A 17962-nucleotide genomic window follows, 5' to 3' on the forward strand; every position below is an offset into this window, starting at 1 on the left:
GGGCGGTCGCGGGACGCTGCGCGAGTTGGGGAGGAAGCACAGCGGGACCGGGGGAAGCTGGGGGGTTCCCGCCACAGAGCCCGTGCTGACCCTCCTCCGTGCCTGTCTCGCCAGGGGTGCGCGGGGGCCCCCTCGGCCAGCGCAGCCCCGGAACCGCTCCCCAGCCCCGCCGCGCGGCCCAAGGCTCCCTCCGGGACCCCCTGCCCTCCCTCCGCCTCCTCTTGAGACGCTGATGGGCTGGGGCTGCTCGCCGACTGCTGAGCCCTCGGGGCCAGAGGGAAATCGCAGCGTCCCAGTCTCCCCGGGGGCGGCTGCTGGACAGACACCTCCGCAGGCCTTGACCGCGAAAATAGAAGACTCTCTCCACTGTCCAAATGACTTTTTTTTTTTTAAGATTTTATTTATTGAGACAGAGAGAGAGGCAGAGACACAGGCAGAGGGAGAAGCAGGCTCCATGCAGGGAGCCTGACGTGGGACTCGATCCAGAGTCTCCAGGATCACGCCCCGGGCTGCAGGCGGCGCTAAACCGCTGCGCCACCGGAGCCGCCCTCCACTGTCCAAATGAGACGCATGTTGTGTGGTTTGTTCTTTGTTGGGCACTGTTTTGTCCCTACGGTTCCACCACTTAGACTCCGAGAGCTAGATCTTCCCATCTGCCCTGTGAATGTCCCTCTTCTAGGGAGTCCCTGAGCCTTGAGGACATCGGGCCACCCCCCCAGCACCTCTGTCTCAGCTGCGCAGGGTGCCTGCTCTCCCATTGCCGGCCTCCACACCTGACTCCAGCACTATTCCATGAACATGGAGATTGGAGTGAGCACCAGGCTGTGTGCTCCTGATTCCTCTCCGACCCCCAGGTGTCCAGCGAACGGGCAGGAGGCTGGCACGGGGTGTTTTCACTCCTCCTTGACCAGGGCACTTCAGCCTTGGCTTGGTCTGGGTCCTGGAGATTGTCTCCATAGCTGTACTCAGGCCTCAGCGTCTGGGCCTGCTGATCTCTCAGGTTTCACAACAGGGAAGTGAAAGGGTCAGAGAAGGAGGAGAAGGAGACAAAGAGATGGGGTAGAGGACAAGGCATCTATCTGCATTTGGGGAAAGCAGAAGGAGGGAGAGACAGAGACAGAGACAGGCAGAGGGGAGGAGAAGGTGGCTCTGCCATGCAGGCTGCCTCTTTAGAAGGGAAGAGCACTTCAGGGAGGAAGGAGAGGCCTGCTCCAGGGGTCCCGTGCTGCTGCCACTGAAGATAGCCCCGCCCTCCGGGCCCCTGGGTAACCCCGGGGACTCTGGCTAGGCTGGCAAGCTGCTGACCACAGGGATGGTCAAGGCCACCAGGACTTGTGCCAACAGGTGTGTGCTTCCCAGGACCCTGGTCCTCAAGGTTTCTGGAGAAGGACAGATAATGGATTTGCTGCTCCTGGGTAGCCTTGCTGAGGTTTTTCCACCACAAAGGCTCTCCTCAGCTCTGCTAGTGTTCACATAGGAAGCGTGGGGCTGCTCCCTCCTGATACCTTTTTTTTTTTTTTTTAAGATTTTCGAGAGACACACAGAGAGGCAGAGACACTGGCAGAATGAGAAGCAGGCTCCCTCTGGGGAGCCTGATGCAGGACTCGATCCCAGGACCCCAGGGTCAGGACTGGAGCTGAAGGCAGACGCTCAGCCACTGAGCCACCCAGGAGCAGCCACCCTGCTCCTCTCTTCTGATTCCTAAAGCTGAGTTCATCCTTGGAAGCAGAAAGCAGACCAGGGAACCTGCAGGGCCTTTGCTGCAGCGTCTGTAAATATGGTTACCAATGCCTCTCTTGGAGTTGCTGAAGATCAGAGGATTGAAATGGACTGCGAGTGCCCAGGCCTCACAGCAAGGGTGGGTGATGGATTGTTAGTCTCAGTATGAGACTCCGAGTGAGGATGGCCTGAAATGCCTGCACCCCAGCCCCTTGCCCTGAAGGATGGGTGCATCACAGCACTTCATGAGGGAAGTAGCAGGGTCAGATTCAGGGGACCTGTGGATGGGATGTGGTGGATGAATTAGACTTTTCTCTTTCCTCATCACTCCAGACTCATTCCTGCCTGAGGACCGTTGCCTGGAGTGCTTGCCCTACCAGTTTTGCCCATTTGGCTCCTTCCTGTCACTTAGGTCTCAGTTCACTTGCCTGCCTCAGAGTTCAGTTCATCACACTGCCATTACCTTACTTCTCTGTGCATAGCACGGTGTGAGCAAGAGCAGGTGTAATCTTATCTATCCTGTTTACCAGCACACCTTTGTTCTTATGGTGGGGATCTTGGCAGGTCAACAAATATTTGTTGAGAGAATAAAAGAATAGGATAGGGAGGGCAGCCCCAGTGGCACAGAGGTTCAGCGCCGCCTGCAGCCAGGGGTGTGATCCTGGAGACCCGGGATCCAGTCCCACGTCGGGCTCCCTGCATGGAGCCTGCTTCTCCCTCTGCCTTTGTCTCTGCCTTTCTCTCTTTGAATGAATAAAAAAAAAAAAAAAAAAAAAAAGGATAGGGATCCCTGGGTGGCTCAGTGGTTGAATGTGTGCCTGTGACTCGGGGCATGATCCCAGAGTCCCAGGATCGAGTCCCACATAATAAAGCCTAAACGGAGTGGCAGCAGTGGGGATGGAGAGGGATGGACTACAGCAGTAGGAAGGATTTAAGATCTTGGCTGCTCATTAGAAGAGGACATTAAGCATCTCAGGTCCTCCCTGGGCGAGTGGAGGGAACAATCACTGCACCCAGAGTTGCAGGCCTCACTCAGCCCACTCCTCTCGTCTCTAGAGCATGTTGGTTACAAATGTGTGCCCAGCCCCTAGGTGCCTGTTGAGGAGTAGGTGACATCCAAGCAGCAGTGTGGCCAAATCATTAAGGGAAAGGTGGTTTGATTCACTGCTTCTCCCTCCCCCTTTTTTAGCTGACTCTTTGCATTTATATGAAAGTAAAGTAGGGGATCCTTGGGTGGCTCAGTGGTTTAGCGTCTAACTTCAGCCCAGGGTGTAATCCTGGAGTCCTGGGATCAAGTCCCACATCGGTGGAGCCTGCTTCTCCCTCTGCCTGTGTCTCTGCCTCTCTCTCTGTCTCTTATGAATAAATAAATAAAATCTTAAAAAAAAAAAAAACAGTAAAGTAATTGAGGGCACCTGCATGGCTCAGTCGTTAGGCATCTGCCTTCAGCTCAGGTCATGATCCCCGGTCCTGGGATCAAGCCCCCTATTGGGCTCCTTGCTTGGCAGGGAGCCTGCTTCTCCCTCACCCTCTGCTGCTCCCCCTGCTTGTGCTCTCTGTCAAATAAGTAATAATAATTAAAAAAAAAAAAAGTAATTGGATCTCCCTGTGAAAATCGAGGAGCATTTACTCCCCCACTGGCTGTGTAATTCTAGGGTTAAACCGGCTGTTGGTGCTGGGTTGATCTATCTGAAGAGCTGAGCAGTTCAAAAGCAGATGGGGGTGGGGTGGAGGGACGCCTCCTGGTCACTAGTGCCCCAGGGCCCGGCTCTTGGGATGTCTGCAGGCTCCAGGTGGTGGGGGTGGGGGGGTGGGGGGTCCTCCCGAGCCGGTGGCAGGCAGAGAAAGCTGAGCATTGCCCCCTGAATCAGCATGCGTCCTCCTGCTGGCTGCTGAGTCAGGCCTGCAGAGCTGGCGGTGCAGCAGGCTGAGGCCCAGGAGCGCGCTCTGACCTGGAAGTACTGCCCTTCAGGCGGGGGCTGGAGGTCGTGGCACGGCTGCCGCGGGGGAGGGGGTGCGTGCGGCCGCGGGGATGGCATCTCCCTGCCCAGCCTGGCGGTGCAGTTCCGAGCGAGGCCTGCAAAGTCCCGCTGAGCTCGGATTCTTGAGGACCCTGGGGCGAGGGCGTAACGGGACGGGGAAGGTCAGGGTCGCGATCAAAGACTAGGTGTCCCCGGAGAAGGCCCGGGGCCTGCTGCGTGGCCTCGCCCCTCGGCCGCGCCGTGGACAGGCTGCTCACAGCCCTCCTGGCGGCTTCCAGGGAGACGGCGACGCGCGCCGGAGACGCGCGGGGCCGGGGCTCGGCGCGCCGAGAGGCGGGCGAGCAGGCGCGCGGGGCCGGCGCGGGGTCCCAGGCGGCCGCGCCCCGCCCCAGCGCCCCCTCCCGCACGCCCGCGAGCCTCCTCTCCGCGCCGGGCCTCAGTTTCCCGGCCGCGCCCCGCCGCGCCCCGCCCCCCGGCGGCGGGCGGTGACGTCACGGCCGCGCGGGGCATTGTGGGGCGGGAGCCCCGAGCCGGGGGAGGGACGCCGAGACGCCATTTTCGGCGGCGGGCGCGGCGGAGCCGGAGCAGAGCAGGAGCCGACGGGCGCGGGGCGGCGGCTGCAGGGAGGAGCCGCGGGGGACAGCGCTCGCGGGCGGCCGAGGATGCTGCGGGGCGGCCGCGCCGGCGCCCCTCGCTCGTGACCGCGGCGCCGCGCCTGAGGCATCGAGGCAGCGGGCCCCGCGCAGCCCGGCTCCGCGCACGCGCCCGCGCCCGCGCCCTCCCGGTGCTGACAGCGAGCGCGCGGCCCCGCGGGAGCAGCACGGTGAGCGGCCGGCCGTCCCCCGCCGCGGCACCCCAACGGGCACTTGTGGCGCCCCCTCGTCGGGCCCTTGGCGCCGCGCCCCCGCCCCGCATCCCCGGCGGCGCCCCGCGGTCGGTCCCCTCCGCGCGTCCCCGGGCTGCGCTGCGCTGCGGGGGGGGGGGGGGGGCGGCTCGCGGAACAGCTGCGGACCCCGAGCGGCGGGGGGGGGGGGGCGCTCCCGGGAACGCGGCGGGGGGGCGGCCGGCCGGGCTTTGTCCGAATCCTCCCTCTTCCTTCCGGCCCCCGCCCTCTCCCGCGGCACCGCCCTGGGCGGCCGCGCCTGTCGTGCTCGGGGGCGGCGGCTGCCGGGGCCCCCCGGGAGGCCGGCCCCGCGGCGCCTGCTCGGCCGCCCCTGCCCCTGGACCGCGGGACGCGAGCCCGCTCATCCTCCGCGTCCACCTGCGCTGGCGTCGCTCCTGCTCCCAAACTTGAAGCCGCCCCGACGCGGTTGTCAAATGCGGTGCCCTCTCGACCCCCCAAGACCTTTAAACGCCTTGAAACTGTAGTAGTAGTGCCTGGCGGATTGGGTGGTTTTACAGCGTAAGGTGTGCAGATCCAGGTGGTGGGTTGTTTTTTTTTTTTTTTTTTAATTATTATTTTTTGTGCTAGAATTGTTGCTTATTGTTTCATTATTTAAACAACACATTAACAATTTACGGTAGGCGTTTCATAAGGAGTCCTTGCAAAAAAACGTTTTTAAAGTGTGAGGACAGGGACACCTGGGGGGGGGCTCAGTGGTTGAGCATCTGCTTTCAGCTCGGGGCGTGACCCCGGGATCCTGGGATTGGCCCCGCGTCGGGCTCCCTGCGTGGAGCCTGCTTCTCCCTCTGCCTGTGTCTCAGCCCCTCTCTCTCTCTCTCTGTGTGTCTCATGAATTAAAAAAAAAAAAAAAAAGTGTGAGGACAACAGAAAATTTGAGGTTCGCTATTTAAACTGGTATATTGAAGGGCGGTTCTTTGATTCTTTGCGTTAGTTAAATTTTAAGGCTTTTTTAGATACAGCATGACTAAGCTATTGATCAGAGTCGTTAAGCTCAAAATACATGGAAGTAGTTGAGTCAAAAACCCATTAGGAAATTGGGACGATGTTCTTAAGTCTCATCATCTTGTTACCTGTTCTGGATTTGCCTCTTTTAGGGATTGGCAACAGGCCTTAGCGAAGGTGGGAAATTTGATTCATTGTTCTGTTTCCTAAGCATCTGTAGGAATACAAATGATACTAAATATTAAAAACTTCAGATAGTGGGGGAACTGCATGTGGGAAGCTCGGCACTCCTAAGAGCCAGTTTCCCCAAGTCATCAGAGAATGCAACATCATGTTGCAGTGGAGTCTGGCAGCCCTGTGGTGTTACTGAGGGGGGTGGAGGACCCAGGGTGGTAACTTGTCTGTGACCTGGCTCGTGCACTTTGCTTCGTACTACCTTCTAAAAACACTAGACGATGCAAATAAAGGTAGAAAGACCTGCATGGGAGTCAGGTCACTACTGCTAGGAAGGATGAGAGAAAATACCACTGGGGAGGAGCACATAGTATCTTAAGTATTTATTTTTTTTTCCCTTAAGTACTTTAAAATGAAAACTTAACTGTAGTTACTTAAATTATATATTTAAAAATTATGAATTCTCATTCATTCATTCATGCATGCATGAGAGACACAGAGAAGCAGAGACATAGGCAGAGGGGGAAGCAGGCTCCCCCCAGGACCCTGGGATCACACCCTGAGCCAGAGATGCTCAACCGCTGAGCCACCCAGGTGCCCCGCACCCCTGCCAAATTATATATCGTTAAGCATATTTCGTAATGTTGAAGATAAGCCAGTGTGTAGCTTTCCATATGGGAATATAAACACCAAAGATTGGTTAATTTGTAGGATTCATGTAACATGGAAACATAAGTGGAATATGATAAGAAACCAGAACTTTATGTAACAAAGAAGTGATCAGTAATATCCTAAACTGAAGTACAGGCAGGTTTTACATGTCAAATTTCAGGGCATAGAATAAAAATGATTAGCATATTAAATGGTGAAAGCATGACCTTAAATGTCTATCTAGAACCAACTGAATGACAGGTGCTGTGCTAAGTTGTTGGGAAAATAGGGATAAAAAACAGTTGCTGGGATGCCTGGGTGGCTCAGCAGTTGAACGTCTGCCTTTGTCTCAGTGCATGGTCCTGGGACTGAGTCCCACATCAGGCTTCTGCATGGAACTTGCTTCTCCCTCTTGCCTGTGTGTCTGCCTCTCTCTCCCTGTCTCTCTTGAATAAATAAATAAAATCTTTCTAAGTAAGTAAATAAATAGTCTCTGGCCTCTAGGAGCTCATTGTCTGGTGAGGGAACAGGAAATCGACGGGTACGGCAGATTAGGTTAAATGTTGTGCTGAATGCCCTGGAAAGGTGATTCTGGATATGAGACCTGAAGAAAAGTACAGTTGGTCAAATGCCAGGGGTGGGATTGATAATAGTCATTTTATTTTAATTAATTAATTAATTAATTAATTTATGATAGTCACAGAGAGAGAGGGAGGCAGAGACACAGGCAGAGGGAGAAGCAGGCTCCATGTACTGGGAGCCCGATGTGGGATTTGATCCCGGGTCTCCAGGATCGCGCCCTGGGCCAAAGGCAGGCGCCAAACCGCTGCGCCACCCAGGGATCCCGATAATAGTCATTTTAGAGGTTATAAGCTCTTAAGTGGTGCTGCCGTAAAGGGTACTAAAGTTGGGAAGGATGAGAGTGGAAAGGGAAGATCAGGTAAGGAAGGCAAGAAGGAGGATTCTTAACAGTGAGGTGACACTTTAGAAAGCATAGGCAGTATGGCACGTGATTGGTGGGAAGCCAGTAGTTCCAAGTGAGAACTGAGATCTGACTTCGGGCAGCGGCAATAGGAACAGTGATACAGATGGGCTAGAGATGGCTTCTAAAGTGGCCCTGACCTGGGAGTGACTGGGCCAGGGTAAGGGTAGGGCTGCAGTCTGGAAGAGATGGAGTGGTAGTGTTGGTAGCTAGAGCAAGCTGCTAGAACAGAAGTTGGATCATGTCACTCCTCTGCTAAGTTTTGGCTTGTGTCCTAAAAGCACTCTGCACCCATAGCTTTCCCTCATCTTTCTACTCTGGCCCTCACTTAGGCACACCTGGGCTCATCCTGAGCCTGCTCTTCTGCATATCACTGTTGCCCCCTCTTCCCTGTTGTCTGTCTCTTTCACTTAACAACACCCTTTTGTCTTTCTGCCCTGAAGCCTCTCGGATGGATAATATACTCTTCTGTCAAAATGAAATCAGAATTTAGTTGTGTCATAACTATTTTTTTAAAATGTACTTATTGGGGACACCTGGGTGGCTCAGAGGTTGAGCATCTGCCTTTGGAGGGCATGATCCTGGAGTCCTGGGATCGAGTCCCACGTCGGCTCCCTGCATGGAGCCTGCTTCTCCCTCTGCCTGTGACTCTGCCTCTCTCTCTCTCTCTGTCTCTCATGAATAAATGAAATCTTTAAAAAAAAAAATGTACTTATTTTAGTTGAAATATAGTTGACTTACAGAATTATATTAGTTTCAGGTGTACAACAGTGTAATTCAACGGTTATAGACATTACTAAAAGCTCACTGTGAGAAGTATAGTTAATATTTGTCAACATACAAAGTTATTACAGTATTATGTTTTAACTAATTTTTAAAAAAGATTTTATTTATTCATGAGAAACAGGGAGAGTGGCAGAGACACAGGCAGAAGGAGAAGGAGAAGCAGGCTCTCTGTGGGGAGCCTAACATGGGACTCAATCCCAGGACCCTGGGATCACGCCCTGAGCCGAAGGCAGATGCTCAACTACTGAGTCACCCAGGGTGTCCCAGTTTTAACTAATTTTTGAAGGCAGATGACAGCAATTTGGATCTGTGGTTTTAAATATGTTTAGTATGTTCATGCTTGATAAAACAAGTAGGTGAATATCAATAGGACAAGAATTTTAAGCTAAGTTCATATGTAATGTAGACATTTATTTCCTTTTTTCTAAAATATCCCAGTTACCTCAGTTTAAACCTTGGGTTGTTCCCTGACTGCATAATGTGGAAATATATGTCCACAGCCTCTCTGAAGCTCACTCAACCACGACCATAACAGTGAAGTTAACACCAAATCAGATAAAATTGGTGCTATAATCCTTTCCCATTCTACTGTGGACAAAACTGAGGTCAGAGAGGGCAAGTTACTTGAGCCAGAGGTACACAGCTGTGAAGTCAGGCTTCTAATTCAGGTATTTTTGTATGCACATTTCAAACTTTGAACCACCTTGCTGTCAGGAATCCCAGTGATGCTAAGCTCCAGTTGCCTTCATCTGGGAAGTCCTTGGCCAGTTCTTGCATTTCAGAAGCCCAGGTGATGCACTGTGGCCATGGTGACTCCTTGGGGTTGCTGTCTAATGTGTACTGTCTCAGGCACCACATTGTCATCGTAGTATTTGTGTTCTTTGCAGAGTCTGGCATAGAGAGGGTGATCAGTAAAAGCTGCTTGAGCCTTCATTTCTATGATTTCTGTGAATCCATAGAAATGTTTTTTTCTTAAATTTACTTATTCTGCTTGTTTAAAGAAGAATTTGTATTATTGTATAACAGGGAAAATGTTAATTTCTGTTCTTTTTACAATTGTGGTAAAAAACAAATTAAGTATATTTACACTGTTGTGCAACAGATCTAGAACTTTTTCATCTTGCAAAACTGAAACTATGTGTCCATTAAGTAACAACTTCCCATCCCCACCCTCCCCCCCAAACACAATTCTACTTTCTGATTCAGTGAATTTGTCTACTTGAGGTACTGCTTATAAGTAGAATCACACAACATTTGCCTTTTATTATTTATTTATTTATTTATAGATTTTATTTATTCATGAGAGACAAAGAGAGGGGGTGGGGCAGAGACACAGGCAGAGGGAGGAGCAGGCTCCATGCAGGGCGCCCAATGTGGGACTCTATCTCAGGACTCCAGAATCAGTCCCTGAGCCAAAGGCAGACACTCAACCACTGAGCCACCCAGGTGTCCCTGTCTTTTATTTTTAAAATATTTTATTTATTTATTCATGAGAGACACAGAGGCAGAGACACAGATGGAGAGAGAAACAGGCTCCCTCCAGGGAGCCTGAGATGGGATTCGATCCCAGGATCACACCCTGAGCCGAAGGCAGATGCTCAACCATGGAGCTACCCAGGTACCTGTCTTTTTTTCTTTTTAAGTTAATTTTTTTTAGTAATCTCTACACCCAACGTGGGGCTTGTACTTATAAGCCCAAGACCAAGAGTATAGCATGTCTTTTTGTGACTGTCTTTTTGTGATTTAGCATATTGTCCTCAAGATTCATCCATAATTTCTTTTCTTTTTAGCTGAACTATTAAGTTCTAAAGCTTTTGTAGTATGAATTTGTATTAGATTCTACTTTTAAAAAAATATATATTTTAAAGATTTTATTTATTCATGAGAGACACAGAGAGTGAGACACAGGCAGAGGGAGAAGCAGGCTCCATGCAGGGTGCTTGATGCGGGACTCGATCCCAGGTCTCCAGGATCACGCTCTGGGCCGAAGGCAGGCACTAAACTGCTGAGCCACCCAGGGATCCCCTACTTTTTTTTTTTAAGTTTTTTTTTTTTTTTCTTTCTTTTTTTTTTTTTAGATTTTGTTTATTTATTCATGAGAGACACAAAATTCCTGGCTGGCTCAGTCAGAAGAGCATGAGATTTTTGTTCTCAGGGTCATGAGTTCAAGTCCCACGTTGAGTATAGAGATTACCTAAAAATAAGGTCTTAAAAAAAATCTTAAAAAATAAAGAAGGCATGTAATTAGGTCAGGCACACCAAGATAATCTCTCTATCTTAAGTCTAAGTGATTTGGGACCTTAATTACATCTATGGCAAGAAATCTCTCTCTCTCTCTTTTTTTTTTTTTTTTTAAGATTTTATTTATTCATGAGAGATACAGAGAAACAGAGACTCAGGCAGAGGGAGAAGCAGGCTCCATGCAGGAAACCCGACCTGGGACACTCGATCCCAGGTCTCCAGGATCACTCCCTGGACCGAAAGCAGTGCTAAACTGCTGAGCAACCCAGGCTGCCCAAGAAATCTCTTCATAGCAGTACTTAGAGGGACTTGATTAACTGGGAGATGTGTTTGCACCAGGGGCCAGGAATCTTGAGGGGGATGAAATGTTTGCTTACCACATCCTAGTTTTTTTTTTTTTAATTTTTATTTATTTATGATAGTCACAGAGAGAGAGAGAGAGAGAGAGAGAGGCAGAGACACAGGCAGAGGGAGAAGCAGGCTCCATGCACCGGGAGCCCGATGTGGGATTCGATCCCGGGTCTCCAGGATCGCGCCCTGGGCCAAAGGCAGGCGCCAAACCGCTGCGCCACCCAGGGATCCCCACATCCTAGTTTTAATGTGTTCTCAGAACAAAACCATTCCTAACCATCTTTCACTTAATGTTGGGAGTTATGATTTCTGAATATGTGCAAATTAATGTTAGCAAATTCTTTTTTATTTTTTTAGAATTTACTTATTTATTCATGAGAGACAGAGGCAGAGGGGGAAGCAGACTTCCTGCAGGGAGCCGGATGTGGGACTCCATCCTGGGGCCCCAGGATTATGTGCTGGGCCGAAGGTAGATGCTTAACCACTAAGCCACCCAGGCATCCCACAAATTCTGCTTTTTTAAAGGGAATTGAGATACAATTTATATACATTGAAATGCCAAGGTTTTAAATATATTATTCATTCTATTTTGATGACTATATACCAAGATAAGGCCCAGAAAATTCCCTCCTGCCCCTTGCCAATCATCCATCACCCCTCTCACCACCCGCCCCCGCAGCAGTGATCTGATTTTTTTTTTTTTTTTTTGTGATCTGATTTTTATAACCACAGGGTAGTTCTTCCTATTCTAGAATTTCATATAAATGAGGTTATACAGTATATATTTTTTTGCATCCAGCTTGTTTTTTTAAGATGTTATTTGTTAGGGAGAGTGAGAGGGAGAGGCTGAAGCAGACTCCCCACTGAGCAGGGAGCCTGATGCAGGACTTGATCCCAGGAGCTGTAGGCATATGTTTCATGGACAGAGCTGCCTAGGTATCCTTGCATCCAGTTTCAGCATAACATTTTTATTTTTTTATTTTTTTTATTTATGATAGTCACAGAGAGAGAGAGAGAGAGGCAGAGACACAGGCAGAGGGAGAAGCAGGCTCCATGCACCGGGAGCCCGACATGGGATTCGATCCCAGGTCTCCAGGATCGCGCCCTGGGTCAAAAGCAGGCGCCAAACCGCTGCGCCACCCAGGGATCCCAGCATAACATTTTTGAAATTCATACATGTTGCTATGTCAGTGGTTGGTTCCTTTCTGTTCCTGAGTGGTGTTCTATTGTGGGACCTATACAGTCCAACCATTTTCTTCTTGAAGCACACTGGGGGCAGGGGTACTCATTTTTGTGGGAGACCATGTGGGAATACATCTTCATTTCTTCTGGATAAATACCCAGAAGTGGGATTGCCCATAATGTGGATGTAGCATTAACATTTATTTGCTTGTTTGCGTTTGTTTGTTTATGAGAAGTAACAAGCAGAGAGGGAGAGAGAATCTCAAGCAGGCTCCACACTCAGCTGAGTTAATATATCATTAACTTTTAAATAAACAACCCAGGGGATCCCTGGGTAGCTCAGTGGTTTAGCGCCTGCCTTCGGCCCAGGGCGCGATCCTGGAGTCCCGGGATGGAGTCTTGCATCAGGCTCCCTGCATGAAACCTGCTTCTCCCTCTCTGCCTGTATCTCTGCTTCTCTCTCTGCTTCTCTCTGTGTGTCTCTCGTGAATAAATAAATCTTTAAAAAAAGAAACAACCCAGAGTGCTTGTACATTTTACGCTTGGACTAGCAATGTGTGTGTTCTTTCTTCTGGTTATTCCATATCCTCTCTGGCATTCGGTATTCTTTCTTTTCTTCTTCACATTCTAGTGGATGTATAGTGGCATCTTGTCGAATGGGTTTCCTGAGCATTTTCCTGATGACTAATAATGAACACTTATTCACATGCTTATTGGCTTTTTGTGTATATTGCTTTTGTGAAGTGTCTGTTAAATCTTTTACCTGTTTAGAAAGTCAGGTTGTCTTTTTATTATTGGGTATAGAGGGATCCCTGGGTGGCGCAGCGGTTTAGCGCCTGCCTTTGGCCCAGGGCGTGATCCTGGAGACCTGGGATCGAATCCCACGTCGGGCTCCCGGTGCATGGAGTCTGCTTCTCCCTCTGCTTCTCCCTCTGCCTGTGTCTCTGCCTCTCTCTCTCTTTCTCTCTCTGTGACTATCATAAATAAATAAAAATTAAAAAAAAAAAAAGAAAAATTATTGGGTATAGAAATTCCTTATGTATTTGAGTACGGGTCTTTTTGCCAGGTACATATGTTGTAAATATTTTTTCCCAGTCTAGGCCTTAACTGTTTTTTTTTTTTTTTAGATTTTATTTATTCATGAGAGAGACAGAAAGAGAGGCAGAGACACAGGCAGAGGGAGAACCAGGCCCCACGCAGGGAGCCCAGTGTGGGACTTGATCCTGGATCCCAGGATCACACCCTGAGCCAAAGGTAGATGCTCAACTGCTGAGCCGCCCAAGTGTCCCAGCTCTAGGGCTTAAAGTATATCTTTTTGGTTGTGCCTTTTTAATAATCAGTAATTAAAAATTTTTTTTAGTAATTTTAAATTTTGATGAATTCTACTTTATTAATTTTTTATGGTTCCTGCTTTTTATTTTGTCTGTTTTTGTTATTTTTTTATTTTTATTTTATTTATTTATTTATTTTTAATTAATTAATTAATTAATTTATGATAGTCACACAGAGAGAGAGAGAGGCAGAGACATAGGCAGAGGGAGAAGCAGGCTCCATGCACCCGGAGCCCGACGTGGGACTCGATCCCAGGTCTCCAGGATCGCGCCCTGGGCCAAAGGCAGGCGCCAAACCGCTGGGCCACCCAGGGATCCCTTTATTTTTGTTTTTAAAAATATTTTATTTATTCATGAGAGACACAGAGAGAGAGAGAGAGGCAGAGACACAGGCAGAGGGAGAATCAGGCTCCATGCTGGGAACTGGACGCGGGACTTGATCTGAGGTCTTCAGGATCACGCCCTGGGCCGAAGGCAGGCACCAAACCGCTGAGCCACCCAGGGATCCCCTATTTGTTATTTTTTAAAGATTTTACTTATTTATTCATGAGAGAAAGAGAGAGAGAGAGAGAGAGGCAGAGACACAGGCAGAGGAAGAAGCAGGCTCCATGCAGGGAGCCCCGACCTGGGACTCAATCCCGGGTCTCCAGGATCACACCCTGGACCGAAGGCGACACTAAACTGCTGAGCCACCCGGGCTGCCTTTATTTATTATTTTTAAAGATTTTTTAAAAAATTTATTTATTCATGAGACACAGAGTGAGAGGCAGAGACATAGGCAGAGGGAGAACCGGGCTCCCGTGGGGACCCTGATGCGAGAGTTGATAACAGGACATTGGGATCACAACCTGAGCCAAAGGCAGACGCTCAACCACTGAGCCACCCCTGTGCCCTATTTTTTAAAGATTTTATCCATTTATTTGACAGAGAGCGAGCACAAGCAGGGACAGCAGCCAACAGAGGGAGAAGCAGGCTCCCCACTGAGCAGAGAGCCAGATGTGGGGCTCCATCCTAGCCCTGGGATCATGACCTGAGCCGAAGGCTGATTCCTAACTGAGCCTTATAATATTATATATATATGTGTGTGTGTGTGTGTGTAGTCTGTGTGTATATATATGTTTAAAAGATTTTATATATATATATATTTTTTAAAGATTTTATTTATTTATTTATTCATGAGAAACGAGAGAGAGAGAGAGAGAGAGGCATAGACACAGGCAGAGGGAGAAGCAGCTCCATGCAGGGAGCCCGACGTGGGACTTGATCCTGGGACTCCAGGATCACGCCCTGGGCCAAAGGCAGCACTAAACTGCTGTGCTACCTGGGCTGCCCAAGATTTTATATTTTTAAGATTTTATTTTTTTTCAAGATTTTATTTATTTGAGACAGAGAGGGAGAGCAAATGGGTATGCATTAGCTGGGGAGGGGCAGAGGGAGAAGCAGACTGTCTGCTGAGCAAGGAGCCAGAAGTGGGGCTTGATCCCAGGACCCTGAGATCTTGACCTGAGCCAAAGTAGCATGCTCAACTGACTGAGCCACCCAGGTGCCCCAAAATTTTTATTTTTAATTAATCTCTACACCCAGTGTGGGGGCTCCCATCCCCAAGATCAAGTCTTGTGCTCCGGATGTTTGGGTGGCTCGGTCGGCTAAGTGTCTGACTCTTGATTTCCATTCAGATCATGATCTCAGGGTGGTAAGATGGAGCCCTGTATCAGGATTTGTGCTCAGTGGGGAGTACGCTTGAGATCCTCCCCCTACCCTTCCATGTGTGCTCTCTCTCTCTCAAAATAAATCCTTTTTTTTTTTTTTTTTTTTTCAAAATAAATCTTAAAAAAGAAAAACGTCATGCTCCACCAACTGAATCAGCCAGGCACCTCTTAACCTGTTGTTTCGGGCAGCCCAGTTGGCTCAGCGGTTTACTGCCGCCTTCAGCCCAGGGCCTGATCCTGGAGACCTGGGATCGAGTCCCATGTCAGGCTCCCTGCATGGAGCCTACTTCTCCCTCTGCCTGTGTCTCTGCCTCCCCCTCCCCCCCTTTCTCTCTCTCTCTCTCTCTCTCCCCCCACTCCCCCTCTCTCCCTCTGTGTCTCTTTTTTTTTTTTTTTTAAGATTTTTTATTTATTCATGAGAGAGAGGGCAGTTTAGACTTAAATAAATTTAATGTTATATTTTTCATTTTGAAATGAAAGTGGTATTTTTTAACTACGTAATGAATACTCCATATTTTTTTGCCACACACTCCCATAAAACTCTGTTTTGTAATCTCTTAGTCACACTGTCCGATGAAGCTGTTTTTCCTTTTGTTTGCTCAACCAAAGACTTATAATAGAGACATCTACATCATTTGGGCTTACTCATTCTTGATTTAGGAAAAAGCATGTTCTCCTATATTTCTGTGTGGTGCCCTTCCTTGTAGTTTGTCATGCTTAAAATTTGCATCTGAAGAGATGGGCCTATGGGCCTTTGGTCCCATGGCAGATTGAATGACCTAGTGCACTGTCTGGCTGTGGCCAGGAGTCCTACCTGGCAGGGGGCTAGGCACCTGACTAGCTGTTGGGGGAGGTCGCCTTATAAAACTCTTTCCTTAGATGCAGCGTGGTCATTGACAAGCAAAGCAGATGCTCTCTTCTTGGCATATACACACGCTTCATGTAGGAGGGTGGTTAGGTTATTGTGGAGTGAGAAGATCCACGTACATAGAGGAGGAGGTTTTCAGAGCAGAACTGCATTTGACCTGAGCATGGCTGTGGGGAAAGAACCCAGGGAGTCTTGACTGCCTCCATTTCTCTAATTCTGCAAGGGCATCCATGATAGATTCATCTGAGGCAAATGAAGCTTTTGTTTTATCAAGTGGGCTATAGTTCTGGTATAGAAATGGATTCAGAATAGATGCTGTAGTTAGGGAGTTTTTTTTTTAAGTTTTTTTTTTTTTTTAAAGATCTATTTATTTATTCATGAGAGATACAGAGTCAGAGACACAGGCAGAGGGAGAAGCAGACCCCCTGCAGGGAGCCCAAAATGGGGGGGGTCCCCGATCCCCCGAACTGGGATCATGCCCGAGCCAAAGGCAGATGCTCAACCGCTGAGCCACCCAGGTGTCCCCTGGAGTCTTTTTTTTTTTTTTAAGATTTTATTTATTTATTCATAGAGACACACAGAGAGAGGCAGAGACAGGCAGAGGGAGAAGCAGGCTCCATGCAGAGGGACTCCATCGAGGGTCTCCAGGATCATGCCCTGGGCTGCAGGTGGCGCCAAACTGCTGCGCCACCGGGGCTGCCCTGGAGTCTTTAATATTAAAACACTTACCATTTTTTTTTTTTTACACTTACCGTTTTTGTGTGTGTGTGAAAAGTATAAATTTATTGCTCTACCACCAAACTTATATGAAGTCACATCAAGGCTTTTCTCAGTCATACTCAATTCAGGTTTTTCTGCTCTTCCTTTTCATTTTTCTTTGGGTTTGATTTAAGTTCCAAGAACATATGAAGAAAGGCATCTGGCATTCTATGCTGGCACCTGCTGAGAGATACGCCTTTTTAAAAAAAATTCTTTATTTAAATTCAATTTAGTTAACATATACTGTATTATTATTCTCAGGGGTAGAATTTAGCGATTCACCAGTAGCATACGCTTTATGTGTTTTTGTGATTTTTACGCCAGCATGATTCATTTACTCAATTTATTCTTGTGATTTACGTTTGGAAGAGAAGATAAAAGGATTACATTAGGTTGATTAGGTTTGAGGAAGTTTTTTTTTTTTTTTTAAAGGTTTTATTTATTTATTCATGAGAGACACAGAGAGAGAGAGACAGGCAGAGGGAGAAGTAGACTCCATGCAGGGAGCCCAACATGGGACTCGATCCCGGATCTCCAGGATCACGCCCTGGGTTGAAGGCAGCGCTAAACCGTTGAGCCACCCGGGCCGCCCGAGGTTTGAGGAAGATTTGATTGGAGGAGATGCACTGTACAAGTAGAAAATAATGAGTTGATAAAATTTCTATTCTGGAACTGCTTTGTGGCAAGCCCTGGAATTATGTCTTAATGCTGCCTCTGGCAGTTTGTGGCCCACAGATGAAGTTTCTAGTCAGAAGGTACGTGATGGAGCACATCCTTCCTTGAGTAGAAGTTAGTGGTTTTTATTTGGGAAAGAGTAGGCAACGTATAGCTGGATAAAATATATTTACTATTATAATACAGTGTTCTATTTAGAAAATAAAGTAACTCACTATCATAATCCTACAAAGGAGTGTAACATTTGTATTTGTATCCAAAAATGTCATGCTTTGAAAAGGCTTGAGACCCTCCAGGAAACCTTTTTAGATTTGGCTTAAAATATGGACCTTAACTTTGTTATATAAGCTCGGGAAGGAGCATTCCTCAACCAAAACAAGTGGGGCTTAGAGCAGGAATTTATTTCTCACAGTCTTGGAGGCTGGGAATTTCAAGATCATGATGCTGGTAGAGTCAGTTTCTGGAAGGTTCTGTGGTTTGTATATGGCTGTCTTCTCTCTGGCGGCACTTGGCAGAAGAGGTGGGAGAGCTCTGTGGATTCCCTTATAAGAGCACTGATCCCATTCATTAGGACTCCACCCTTATGACCTAAGCACCTCCCAAGGGCCCCACCTGGAAATACCATCACCTTGGGGATTAGGTTTCCACATACGAATTTGCAGATCATATGTGGAATTTCAGATCACAGCACTGAATATTTCCTTGT

The 17962-nt window shown here is 48.6% G+C and overlaps 1 protein-coding gene across 7 annotated transcripts in view; it reads left to right on the forward strand.

Annotated features, from left to right (window-relative positions):
* Window positions 1-3728: 3728 nt before the first annotated feature.
* KLC1 (kinesin light chain 1) overlaps window positions 3729-17962 on the forward strand; it is a 69146-nt gene continuing 54912 nt past the window's right edge. For 2 of the 7 annotated variants that reach the window (XM_072840082.1, XM_072840092.1), the window contains exon 1: window positions 3736-3862. The gene's annotated coding sequence lies outside the window, so the exon portion shown is untranslated. Of the gene's footprint in view, window positions 3863-4372; window positions 4525-17962 lie in introns of those variants that run through there. The other 5 variants (XM_072840083.1, XM_072840079.1, XM_072840080.1 and 2 more) reach the window with 5 other exon arrangements.

The sequence above is a fragment of the Canis lupus genome, chromosome 9 (genome assembly GCF_048164855.1).
Source record: "Canis lupus baileyi chromosome 9, mCanLup2.hap1, whole genome shotgun sequence".
Classification (NCBI taxonomy): domain Eukaryota; kingdom Metazoa; phylum Chordata; class Mammalia; order Carnivora; family Canidae; genus Canis; species Canis lupus.